The 14,275-nt window shown below is 38.7% G+C and overlaps 1 pseudogene; it reads left to right on the top strand.

Annotated features, from left to right (window-relative positions):
• Nucleotides 1-6,738: 6,738 nt before the first annotated feature.
• LOC104847996 lies at nucleotides 6,739-7,272 on the top strand (annotated as a pseudogene).
• The last annotated feature ends 7,003 nt before the right edge of the window (nucleotides 7,273-14,275 follow it).

Genomic DNA, 14,275 nt, shown 5'->3' with positions numbered 1-14,275 from the left:
CCAAGCTGAATATTTATTGACCCTGCAATCCTTGTGAGCTACCCAACTAGAATTTCCTTACCTAAATCCAGGGATTTTTGATGTGCTAGAAACTTGAGGAATAGTTTCTAATTGAGGCACCACACACCATAGTCCTCCAGTAACTTGCCGTGCTCAGTGAACCATGTCTAGAGTTTAGAAGGGCCAGCATGAATTTTCACTTACTCATGAGAACCATGTACAGCTTGTCAGCTTACAGAGTTTAAAAATAATCAAATTTATTTGGAGTTCAATTGAAAGAGTGTGAAGTTCCCATTTCTGATGTAGTATGTTAGGTCATTTGTTCAGATTAAGAAAGGGGATAACACCAAATCAGAGATAGTTTTGAAAGCAAAATTTTCACCATATACATTTCAAGGGATAAAGTAAAACTGAAGGGAATTTTAACTGAAAAATCAGTGGCAGAAATGGAATAGACATTTCTATGGTAAAGTTGGGGTACTCTGAGTTATATATCTTCCAAGTCTGTACTATGTAACTCTTGCCAGAAGCAAAGGTGTGGCTATATTTCTGTTCAAGTAGAGGCTGCAAGCCCAGTGTTATTCTATTTTCTCTTTCATTTCTTCAAAACAAAGAAAAGCTCCAAGATCACTGGTCAAATCTTTTATCTTCACATCTACTCAGACATATCTCTTGCTTACTCTGTTCTCATGTCACTGATTTGTCTAGCCTGGCTCCCTTCTACCCTTTTCAATCCCTTATATCCCATTTCTATCCTGGCTTTCAATGATCCTCTTTGTTCTGAGTAACCAGCATGGGGAAGAGTGCATTTCTGTTTTTCTTTACCCTGGTTGAGAAAAATAAGGGAGAAATGATGTTCCTTCTTACTGAAACTGCCACAGGGTAGGAAGGTCTCATGTTATACTAAGTATGTAGTGGGAGAAAACTGATTCTTTACCTAGAAGCACTTCCTTTTAAAATTGAAATATGTACACATTCATAGGGATTAAATAGATCTATTTCTGTTGACTTTTATGTGCCTTTGAAATTGTAGACTTGAAAATGGGTGATGCCCTAATGCAGTCTCCAGCTATCTTGGCTTTACATTCTAGGGACAGAACCACAATCACCTGCAAATCTAATCCCAGTGAGAAAACCAACTTTTCTTGGTGTTAACATATACCAGGCCAGTTTCCTAAGATCCTGGTACATGAAACATCCACCCAGGCTTCAGGAGTCCCAGGACGGTTCAGCAGCAGTCATTCTGTGACAGATTTCACCCTCACCATCAGCCATGTGGAGACAACTGATGCCGTTCTTACTGCTGCCTGGAGTGGCCAGGATACCACAGTGTTACTTCCCTAAACTAAAACATTCAAAGTTTCAGGCTACAGCTGGACTGAGTCCTTCATAACGCAGGACATTTGTGTCTAGGCACAAATGCAGACAATACAGGCAGGATGAGGATGAGCTGTTATTAACCCTTCTATTGTGTCTCTTTCCTTAGAGGGGATGAGGATCTCATGCTGTCTTGCTGCTTATGCTAGGCTAAGGCTGTTGCAACTAATAGGACCATTAACGGGGTTTGCTTGAACATAACCGAGGTACCCATGGGAAATAGAGCTCAGCTACAACTAGTTACTCTGAGTTCTTCAGTAACTTCCTCTTAAACAGACTTGGAGACTCTGCTGTGTGCCTTCCACACCTGCAACACACAAGGGAAGCTGGACCACCAAGGCCAAGGAAGAGATCCTGTGGGAGGATGTGTTAGGTCTTGTACACAGTAAAATACTCCCACATCCTCTGCCTTCACCCTGCTGATTTTCAGTGTGAAATCTGTTTCTGGCCCATTGCCACGGAAGTTGTCTGAGACTCCAGTGTGCCAATTTGACAACAAATAGATCAGGCCCCTTGGAGACTGTCCTGGCTTCTGCAGGAACCAGTGCAAATAGTTCCCATTGCTAAGGTCCAGCCTCTGACTGGACCTGCAGGAAATAGAGGCCACTCTCCAAGGATAATGAGCAGGGAGGGTAGAGTCTGGGTCACCACAATATCTTCATTAGATCCTGAAACAATGACAGATAACTACAAAGTTATGTATAAATATTACATTTCCAAGATTGGCTTTTGTTGTTTATTTCAAGTTAAATCATTTTTCATGTGTGTGGTTTTTTTGTTTGTTTGTTTGTTGTTGTTATTGTTTTGGTCCTTGCACTTGCAAGGCAGCTGGCAGAACTACTGAGCTAAATTCCCAGCCCTATGGTTTTTACTTATATGCCCCAAATATTCAATTTCATGCAAGAATCCAAAAGAAATAGGAATAAACAAATCTGTAGAAATCACTGATTCCACCCCCTTCCATTTATGCCAGAGTTGCCTCCAGAGCAGGGGTGCCTGTTCCTTCCTCACTCTTACAGCTCTAATCATCGCACCCCATCTGAGGATAATTTGCACATCTCACGTGAGGCCAGGACGCACACAGACAGAAGCGGGTACCTTGGTTTACTGTTCCACCCCATATCTTTCTTCATCTCCCCTGTTCTTTCTGGAATGCAGAGCATGAGCAGCCCCGGGAACTCCGCAGGGAGCCTCATTTTGAGAATTTGAAACGAAGACTCCTGATCAGCCAAGGAGAGATTACAGCTGAGTTTTTATCACAGATTTACAAGAGAAAGTCCTCCCCTGGGACGATATGCAAATCCTTCGTGGGGATAGCCGAACAGAAAAACACTGGGGTAGGACAAATATCTCTCCTGTGAATAAAGTAACATAAAGTATCTTTTGTGTTCATAGAAAAAAACAGAGATGAAGTCTGTGGTGCCTGGGTGGGAGAAAGTTTGAAAGTTTCCTCCTGTTTGTTCCAGCAGTGTTCCCATTCTTCAGTATTTTCCCATGCCATTTTATAATTTCTTTTTAATGAGTTTGTTTCCATAATTATATTGTAATTGTTATTTTTTGTTCATAATTATTTAAATTGTCCAAGTTTAGTGTTTTTAATGAAATTAAATACAGAATAAAAGGTAGAGATCTGAGTTATGTAAATGGATATAGTTTTATGCATGTTTATGAAGCAGATGGAATTACAGAAGATTTCAAATTTTCTTGATGCCTCTCCATCCTTCTTTCCAACCCATAACCTACCAAGTTAACTATTATTTTCACTTCTATCACAATAGTTTGGGTTTTCATGAACTTGAACTTCATATAAAATGAAGTAAGTATCAATTTGTTTATAGATCCCTTCTTGCTTCTTTACTATTTTGGAGATCTTCATTTCTTCCTGTGGATTCAAGTTTCTAAATGTCATCTTTTTTATGATTCTTGAAGATTTCCTCTTGAACTTAATATATGTCATGTCTGCAAGAAATGCCTTCTTTTCATTTGTGTTTACTTTGTTATTATTTTTATTTTTATTTTTGGGGGTACTGGGGATTGAACTTGGGTCCATCTACTTGTGAGGCATCTTACTGTTTTTTTTTTTTGAAGATTAATTTCTCTGAGAATTAATCTTTCTATACTTTTTTCTTTCGGTATGCAAATATCCACCCATTTTCTTCCAACTTTTTGGTTATGGCCTTACGTTTGTAGGTAGTGACTCAGTTTCTTGTTTTGTTTTGTTTTGTTTGGTACCAGAGATTGAACTTGGGTCCTTGTGCTTGCAATGCAGGCCACCAAACAGCTGAGCTAAATCCCTGGCCCTGTGACTCAGTTTCTTTTTGGTGCATTTACAATTTTCTCTGTGTCCTTGTCTGTTAGTATTTTATTCATGACATGTCTAATTAGAGCTTCACTGAGTTTATCCTGAACAGGTTTCTTTGAGTTTCTTTGAGTTTCTTCTCATGTAATTGCTTTAATATTTGAAAGACCTTTTTCATGTTTCTCCCAAAAGTTCATTATTAAAAATTTAAATAGCTGGAAACACAGAAGGTTCCTGCCTTATTGCCCACCCAGACTCCAGTACACTTCCTTTGGCAACAAGTTGCTAGAGTTTGCAGTCCCCCGTGTGTTGGTAACACTGCAGTTCTGTGTAGCTGGGCTAAGAATTGAAGAGTACAGAGGAAGAGCCACGAACTTATGTTCTTCCTCAATGCCCTAGAACTTTTACAAGAAAAAAAAAAACACTTTTCAATTCTTTTGTGACTTTTAAAGTTTTTCCAAAATGCTGAAATACTCAATATCTCAGCTGGACTGTTGATTTTTTCTTTCTGTAGAAAGAACACACCAAACATTTCAGCATAACTGGAAGTTTCCTTGCAAAAGGAATTTAAATAATATTACAGTGACAAAGCAGGGATGGGAGTGTTGACTAATTTATTAAATGGTACAAGTAACTACGATATAGAATTTGGGTGCTGGGGTGTGGCTCAGTGCTGCGGCACTTGCCTCACATGTGCAAGACAAGGCACTGGGTTTCAATCATCAGCACCACAAACATAAAGACAAAATGAAAAGAATTTGGGGTCTATCTTCACATGTTAAAGAGAAGGTAATCTTTAAACAAATACTGAATGCTAATATGTGTAATTCTTACTATTATTGGCATAGTACATATATTTCAATACATCATAGGTGTATATACCAGGTTGGAACAAATAAGTAAATAGAAAAGGAGTAGCAAAGAAGATGAATATTTCATTATCAAAGAATGGAATTACAATTTGGAAGTTAGGAAAAAAGAAATAGAATAATATTTGCAGAATTGTTCAATAAGAAATCATGCTCTTTTCACATTTTAATAATGATATCTATTTTTTAAAATTTTAGATATAAAAATTTCATTTCAAAGTACAAGGATTGATGATGGAAAACCATGGATGATTGTTGAGGGAGGACAATGCAGAGCATAACATGCAGAAACATATGTAAGTGATGCTGGTGTCACATGTGACTTCAGTCTGTTGTCACTTTGCGATGTCAACTTTGAAACCAGAAAAATGTGGTATCTGCCAGAATACTCTGTTGCACAGCCACCTTTCAATTTTGAAACTAATAACAATTCACAGATAAGTTCATTGGTAGTTTATGAATATCTCATTACTTACTAAATTATCAACACAAATTAGTGGATTCATTTATTCTTCAGTGGGTTATAATATATTATGTTATCATTACTCAAAATTTTTTTGAGGTGCCCAAATTGTGTCTTACTCAAGCTGAGTTTTGTCATAATATGTACCCCCTCATTCTCTGAGTATATCCTTAGTTTCAAGATAGTCCAAGTGTGTGTTTTTCTATTTCAAATTCAGGAATATACATTTCTCCAATGAGTAATGCTTCCTTTTAGTAAATTGTGGGGCTTAATTCCATGTACCTTTTGGGAGTGGGAAGTCATTCTTTGTAGAAAAGGAAAATTTTTCTATCTGTTTATTTCTCTATCCACATGCAGACATATACTATTTTCTCTAGAAAATAATGAGTTTCTACTTTTACAACTAGTTCCATTCCATAACCACTCAGTTTATTTAGATACTCTCATTTCAGATAAGTAAGTCCTTCAGAATAAGTGATGTTATTGCCTATAATTGTCATTTGGTAATTTACTTATTTGATAAATTCTACCATTCAAAATTATGTATTTGTCCTCCTCATCAATACCTCCCTTGGGGACAGCTTCTCCCACACATACCCACACACCTGATACACTCTGATTGCCAAATTGTGGTCATTACCTTCTCTGTACCTTGGAGAGAATCTCCTCCTCACTGTGCTCTGTCCTCTACACTGGTGGCCTTTACTGCTTTTATTGGTCCCCTCATCTCATTACTTTTGGATCTCCACAGTGAGCCAACTGCCCAACCACTCCCATGAGGGGCTATGTTATGGATCCCACTGTTTCTGCAACTACCTATATGGGGCTTCCACCTTGACTTTCCTACCTGCCTGTCTCCCTTCCCCACAGTTTTAAACCCAGCCATTCAGAACCTTGTTCCTATAGGAATCTATAAACCCTTGGAGATGGTGAAATACACAGTAGTTTCAAAGATATGAGTGAACACTTGGTAGAGAGAGGACATCTTCTCTTGATCACAATATCTTCTGTTAAGTGGGCAAAGAGAGCATGTGCAATAATTTCAAGCATTCAGAAAACATCAGGCAAAGATGTGTGTGATTTCCAGCAGACCTTGGAAAGACCATATTCCTCAGATGGGAAGAGAGAAAATACTTCTCCTTGGGTGGCTTTGATGGAATTAGTGGAAAAGACATTCATAAAGAGTAAATTGATTAGGCAGAGATGACAAACAAGTGATAACAGATCCTGTCCCTTACTTGTCAATCCTGACAACCGTATTTTTTGTTTTGTTTTTCAAATTCTAAGGACAGGAGGAAACCAAAGAAGTGGAAACCTGTTTACTTTCAACAACATCCATCTGAGTCAAATGCAAGTAGCTTATAAACTTTCTTAGACTTTCTGAAACTGTGCCTTAACTAATAGTCCCTGGTATATGTGGACCAGTAGACAGAAAAGAATGTACTGAGAGTAGAGGAAATAAAACTGACATGCTACTCACAAGATACTAGACTGATGCTGTACTTTGGCTCCTAGAAAGAAGAATATTCTCTGCAGGCTAATCTGTACTGCCCTGACCTAACCTAGGACATGTAAGGACACTAGGCTGGTGCTGAGTTATTGAGATGATTTAGTGCTGCAGCTGTGCCCAGCCCCACCCAGCCCCTGCTGATTTGCATGTGCCCACAGCACAGCTCACTGCCCTGAGAACTTCTTCATAGGCTGCTCACACCCTGTTCAGGAGTCAGTCCCAGTCAGGACACAGCATGGACATGAGGGTTTCCGCTCAGCTCCTGGGGCTCCTGCTGCTCTGGCTCCCAGGTGAGTAGTGAATATACTGAACATTTGTTCAGGCCAGTGTGGTCAGTACTTCTTAGCTCTTCAGATTTCCTCTGTTGTTACAATTGATTTTGTCAATAATTGTTTTTATTTTTTCTCAGATGCCAGATGTGATATCCAAATGACCCAGTCTCCATACCTATCTGCATTTCTTGGAGACAAAGTCACCATCACTTGCCAGGCAAGTCAAGACATTAGCAAATATTTAAATTGGTATCAACATAAACCAGGGAAAGCTCCTAAGCGTCTAATATATTATACGTCAAATTTGGATTCTGGGGTTCCACCAAGGTTCAGTGGCAGTGGATCTGGGACAGATTACACTCTCACCATCAGCAGCCTGGAGCCTGAAGGTGTTGCAACTTATTACTGTATGCAGTATAGTAGTAACCCTCCCACAGTGATACAAGCCATGACAAAAACCACCCAGGGAAGCAGAAGTGTGAGGCTGGGCTGACCCAATTGCTCATTTTGGTGCCTTCACCTGCTTAGAATGTTTCTCATATGCAGCTAGATTTTAAAGGTCATAAGGAAGATTTGGTAGAAGGAGTCAGGGAGGTGCCTTTGCACCTTAATTCTTTCATCCTGCTCAGCTTCAGCATTGCAGCCATGACAATGCCTCATCACTTAGTAAAGGACAGAGATTGTTATACCTGAGTAGTTGTGGTTGTAATATCACTTGGGATTCACATAGCACAAGAGAAAGCTACTGTAGATATCCCAAATAAGAACTGTTTTTATATAGAAAATGAGAGCATAAACTCCAGCTTTAAAGGTCCTGGGGATATGGTAGTCAGAGAAACTGATACTTGAAACAGAAGAGTCTCTGCTGATTCCTCAGAATCTTGAAATCACCTGGCATCGAAAGTGCAGGCTGACTAAGCATGTGGTCCTCACACTGTTCAGAAAGGCTCTAGGTAAGTTGCTGATGCTCTCAATCAACTGCAGAACCTTGCTTGTGTCTCCCCTGGTGACGCCTATGCTCATGTGTTGCTTATAGGTGTCAGTGAATATCGAATCCTCCTTTTCTGATATTTCAATCACATGGGAGAGCCCCTCAAGGAGGAAATCTACAGGATAAATTAGAAGGAAGTGAGGTTCTCAAAATATGCTTCTAGAAGTCATAGTGATGATGGGAACTGACATTTATCCTCACATAATGGTCACTGTTTCCTTGGCATTCAGTATATTTATAACTAGGAAGTAGATTCAGGATACATTTGAATGGGATTTCAAGTATCTTCCACAAGGTGGGGCCACAGCAATAAGCATGGCCATGTTTGATACCCCTGCGTTATTGTCTACTTCAACCTGCCCTGGTCTGACTCCTTGCCAGAGGCTAATTACCCACATGAATGCTCTCTTCATCCCACCCTTACTTGACACCAACACTGAGCCAGCACTCCCTTGTGTTGACTCCACAGGGGGCCCATTGTGGCTTCATCTCCCCAAGTAGGGATCCCAGGTTCACTTTCCACGTGCTTTACAGGGAACATCAGATCCAAGGGTATTAATGAGCAGGTGATTGAGAGAAGACCCCTACATCCAAAGATTATGGTTCACGTTAAGAGTACGTAGAATATATAGAGAACTTTAAAAAGTCAGACCTCTCAAATTTAAAGGCCCAATTCAAAAATGGGCATTTGAAGAGAATAAACACTTCCCAAATAAAGAAGTGGAAATAGCAAATAAACATTTGAAAAAAATGTTCAACATCATTGGTCATTTGAGAGATGTGAATGAAAACAACCCTGAGATTCCACCTCACCCCAGAAAGAACGGCTGCTATCATAAAATCAACCAATAACTAATACTGGTAGGGCTGTGAGGAAAAAGAAATCCTGCTCCACTGTTGGTGGGAGTATAGACCTGTGCAAGCACTGTGAAAATCATTATGGAGATATCTCAAAGAACTAGGATTAGAGGTCCCATTTGACCCAGTTATTTCCCTACTAGGTATTGTCCCAAAATAATTAAAAGAATCATATCACAGCTATATATGTGAATCCATGTTCATAGCAGCACAGTTTGTAACAGCTAAAATTTGGAAACAGCCCAATTGCCCATCGCCTGGAGACCAGATGAAGATGTGTGTGTGTGTGTGTGTGTGTGTGTGTGTGCGTATTTTAATAGAGTACTACTAAGCCATAAAGAGTGAGAAATTAAAAGCATAGCTAAATGGATATACATTGAGGCCATACTCTTCAGTGAAATAAATAAGACACGTGTGTAAATACCAAATAGTTTCTCTGATGTGAGAAACTGAAAGTGTAAATAAGTATCAAAATGTATAATAGATAATGTGAAATAGGAAGAAAAGGTCCAAAGGGGAAGGGGAGGTAGAAGTGGTTGGATAAAAGAAAGAAGGGAATTGAACTAATATGAGAAAATAAAAACATGGAAATGAAGTCTTTGTAAATAGGAGGAGTGGAGGGGTTGAAGGAAGGGCATGAAAATGAGGAACAAAAAGAACCAAGATATATCTTGCAAAGGTACAAATTTCCAATGATGAATGCCATTATATTGTATACCTAAAATGTACCAATAAAATTAATTTAAAAATAAGTATAGTGCTGAAAAAAAGAGTGCATAGAAAACATGAAGAAAAATCAACAACATTCAAGTAATTTCAGGCACTGGCACAGACATGTGCAATTGTAAGCAGAGCTAAGCAGGGATCTTGTACTTCTCTGAAGAGGAGGGAGTAAACACATGATCTTGGATGGGTTTGTTGGAAGCTGTTGAACAGAGCATGCATAAATGGAGTAAGACAGATTGCTTAGCTCCAGATGATAGGTTGTTAATGACAGGCCCTAGTCCTCTTTAGAAACCTGGGCTTCCCTTGTTTTACATTGTATTGCACTTCATCTTCACACAAAGAATATTAAAAAAAATCAGAGAAAATAAAGAAGCCATTGTATTCTGAAAATTATCATTAAAAACTAATGAAATTTTTTCATAAATTTTCAATTTTTGAAATAGTGCCATACATAGTAGACCCTGTAGCAAAGAGAGCATCACGACCCTGGAAAAGAACATAATAACACACTTCTCAGAAGATTCTATAATAATGATATCATATGGAGCCCAGAGAGAAATTTGTTTCTGCAGGCAAGTCTGTGTTGCCTTGCTGTGACTGGAGACATCTGGGGACATTTGGTCTCTAAGGAGTTGTTGAAATGAGCTAGGCCCACAGCTGTGCTCAGCGCTTCCCACAGTTTGCTGGTTTGCATTTGTCCAGAGCCACACCCCACTGCCCTGAGACTTCTTAATAAGTTAACAATCTGTACCTGAGTCAGTCCCAGTGAGGACACAGCATAGATATGAAGATTTCCAGTTAACTCCTTGGGCTTCTGTTGCTTTGGCTGCCAAGAAGGACAACACTGAGAAATTATGTTGTTTAATGGGGCCAGTGCTACTTAACTCTTCAGGGAAGCACTCTTTATTCATAACTAAATGTGTGGATATTTGTTTTTACGTTTCTAATCTCAGGCACCAGATATAACATCCAGATGATCTAGTCTCCATCTTCCTTGAATGCATCTCCAGGGGAAAGAGTCACTATCAAAAGTCAGGGCAAGTCAGGACATTAGTCAGTACTTAAACTGGTACCAACAGAAACCAGGGAAATGTTTCTCATCAATAAGGTATCCAGTTTAGAAACTGGTGTTTCACTGAGTTTCAGTGGAAGTAAACCTGGAACAGATTTTACTCAGATATCCCACCAGCAGCTTGGAACCAGAAGAAGTTGCAACTTATTACAATCTATAGTATAGTAGTTATCCCCACAGGGACACAAGTCATAACATAATATAAACCACTGAGGGAAGCAGAAGTATGAGACTGGGCTGCCCACATGCTCCTCCAGGTCTCTCTATGCTGAGGGTTCTTCTCAGATGCAGACTGGCTTAGGGGCCACCAGAACATTTTAGTAGGGGGCACTATGGAGGCACCAACAGCATCGGTGTGATAGTTTCTCTCTTTATGCAAATTAAAAAGATTATAATGCCTGAAGAGTTGGGTGATTACACTAGTTGTGATTCATACACCAATAAGTAAGCTGCTGTAAGTAATCTAAGCAAGAAGTGTCTTAGGAGAGAAAATTTAAATGTAAACTAGAGCTTTCAAAAGTCATTTATCAATATATATTATTTTTATGCATTAATTAAGTTCAATAAATATCCTTAAAAAAGGGACATCTCTGGCAAAAAGAAAAATGCATACACACACACACACAAATCAGTGAATTATGTCCACTGCAGCTTGCCACCAATTTTTACTGTGATGCATTCACTGTCATGTGAAACATTGTGTGAGGCTCAGTGCAGAGAAGTCATTGTTCTTGGCAAGTTGGATGGTTAGAGCTGCAGGTAGTCATGTCAGCCTCAGTTAGGAGAAATCCATTCCTATAATCATGTAGGGACCGCTCTCCAATGTTGTGGCACTGATCTGTGAGTCTCTCTCACCTCAGCTAGCATAACTTAGATGCTTTTTCTCTGTGTTTACAGAGAGCCTTGAGCTCCACTCTTTTCTTTAGTAGCTGAACTTCAACAAGGCCTTTTACTGTCCTTAACTTATTTTCTCATTTTCCTCCTTCTGTCTCAGCATTTTCTGCTGTTGGTAAATATGCCATCTGTGTGGGATGCTTTGTGGCTTAGGGGCTCACCCTGAGAAAGTAGGAAAATCCCTGTTTTGGGGAGGGATCTCTGTTCTTAATTCTTGCCACTTGTACTGTATTGTGTGTAGGAAACTTTTAAAAATTCAAGAACCATGCACCATCCCTTTATCAATCTCTTTTAATTGGAGTAAAGCTTTGGAGTCACAACATTAAAGTAGCTGCTAACCAATAGATCTGCATGATGAGGTCTACATCAGATATGGCAGAATAAGCATACTCCTGTCCTTAAAACCCACATGGCAGGGGGCCTGACTTTTACATTTCTTTCAGCTTCTTTGTCTCCTAAATCTGCCTCGAGTTTTTATTCCCTCTTAGATGATGATAGGTTAAAGGATAAAAGGATAAAAACAAAACTTGTTAGTAGATGAATACTGCCTCACCTCCAAAGGACTTTTATGTCATGAATTTTGGGTATTATAAATATTATCTTCTAAGGACAAAGGAATTTAGCAGTTGTAGGACAATTAAGGATTTTGAGATTGAAAGAGTGTGTTGAATTATGTGAGTGAGAACATACAGGGAGGGAAGAAAGTCACCATTAGAGGGTGTACAGGACAATGGCAAGGAATGTGGCAGGATCTTGGTACTGGGAAGGAAGAGAATTGAATGGTTGCCCCTTCTTTCCTGCAGAAGGAACCTCCTGACTCCTTAATATTAACTCAGTGAAAATTCTGACCTCCGGAATGTAAACAAAATTTCTGGTGAAAGTGAAGGTGTGTTCATGTGTTATATGCAAAATACGAAAGAGAATGCCTTAACCTTCTTGTGTGGGTGTTATTACCCACTGAGCTGTTATTAACTCCCCCTTCTCCAATTATAATGGTGTTTATCAGATGTACCAAGAATTCAGCACTACAATTCAGACCTCTGAAAAATCTAACTTTCAGTGTAGAATGGGGAGTTAAATGAATCAGTGACCAAGATATATTCACTGTTTAATAGAGCTTTCTACAGATATACTTTTCATATTATTTTCAGTGTATATCAACATCCACTATCTCTTATAAAGCAGATATCTGAAAGTACCAGATCACATGGCTGTTTCTTCTCCTCACACATGGGATGGATAATGACTGCATTTTAAGATGTGATTCTTTCCTTTGTCCTAAATGTTAATCTACCTACACTGGCCTCCTTTAACATGAGCTGAGAAGTATCCTACCCACCAGTGGCTTTGATGGCTAATTAGAATGTGCTCTTTGATTGCTGCTACGGAGGGCAATGTAAAAGACCCATGGTGATTTTTCCTTTGATTCTTTTTTGTGTTCTCCTGAGAAAAAATTTAAACAAATATTTTAAAGACATAAAATGATATTAGAAAATACTATTTGAAATGGACATTATAGGAATATCCTGGCATACTGACTACAAAATACTGCATTCTCTGGCAGAAAAAAGGTGTAGTGAAAAGTAGTACATTAATATTGGTGACTGCTTATTTCACTCAGTATAAGCAACTACAGTGTACAAAGTATATTCTGAATACATTATTTGCATTTATTTAGCACAAATAAAATTGTGTGATTTCATTTTAAAGCAGAAACAAAAAACTGGAACAGTTTTTGATAAAGGGAGAGAACTCCAGGATTATTCTTAAGTTAAAAAAAAAATCTCATGACTAAAATAATTTTTCTCTGATAAATCTGGCTATGTGAGAATCTTGTTTTCCACTAGCAGAGAATATAAGTGAAAGAGGAGGCTTTTTTGAGTATTATTTGTTCATTTGTTTTCATACTCTGGATGAGCACAAATTAGATACACCAGACAGAGTACGGGAGGGAAGAACTGAGTCAGAGAAATGGACAGAGACAGATGAGATTATGAAATATCTGGGAAATGCAAGATATGCTATATCCCAAATCTAAAATAAAGGTAGGAAGAGCATGTGAAGGCTTGGAAAGAGTTATTTTTGTTTGTATTTTGTAGAAAATTGGAGAAATTGCTAAATGATTAATATTAAGGTCACGTTGACTAAAATAAATGTCCATTAAAAAAAAAACTTTCTAATCTCATATAGATCCCCTGGTATCTTGTCGAAATGTAGATGCTCATCTATAGATGTCGTATACACACTGGTACTTCATATCTCCAATTTAAGCTATCTCCAATGTAGATGAGTCTGCTGGCATCTGGACAAATTTCTCTTAGTAAGACATTTGCATATAACAGGAAATGAATGATACATCAATAGTCTTCTTTGATCAAGTACATCTGTTTGTTAAAGGAATGTCATGCTTCATGTACTTCTCCATTCTCTTTATTATGAATAAATGATGTTCTTTGCTTTGATACCAAATATTTTATAATAACCGAAAGACCATCCATCCATTATGGATACATTTGATATCCAGGAAAATTAGGAGAGTTTGAGCACTAGTTAATATATTAGGCTTTCAGTTGTTAGATTCCTGTAATTATCACCTACTCAGGAAGCAAGTTGCTCAGCAATGCTCTTGCTTCTAATTGCCATTTCTGAGAGAACTGCTCAATTAGAGGTACCTACGTGAGACTCAGAAGTCAGAAGGGGAAATTTCAGCACCACCAGTACCTGTAAGCAGAGGCATTGACAGAGACAAGGACCCTGGTAGGGTATTGCAGCCTGCTGAGAGTATTAACACCCCAACTTAGAGCTTCCTAGGCAGGTCTGAGGACAGCAGGGTTTATCATATGCAAAGTAAAGAATATCAGTGAACCTTTAGTGCCAAATCAGTCTTCCAGACCTACCATCTCATCTAATAGTTATAGTTTAGAATCCAATCCCCAGAATTAAA

This window comes from Fukomys damarensis, unplaced genomic scaffold (assembly GCF_012274545.1).
Source record: "Fukomys damarensis isolate Sample0158 unplaced genomic scaffold, DMR_v1.0_HiC HiC_scaffold_2, whole genome shotgun sequence".
Lineage (NCBI taxonomy): Eukaryota > Metazoa > Chordata > Mammalia > Rodentia > Bathyergidae > Fukomys > Fukomys damarensis.
The sequence above is the reverse complement of the archived record's forward strand: the minus strand, read 5'-3'. Positions and strand labels throughout refer to the sequence as shown.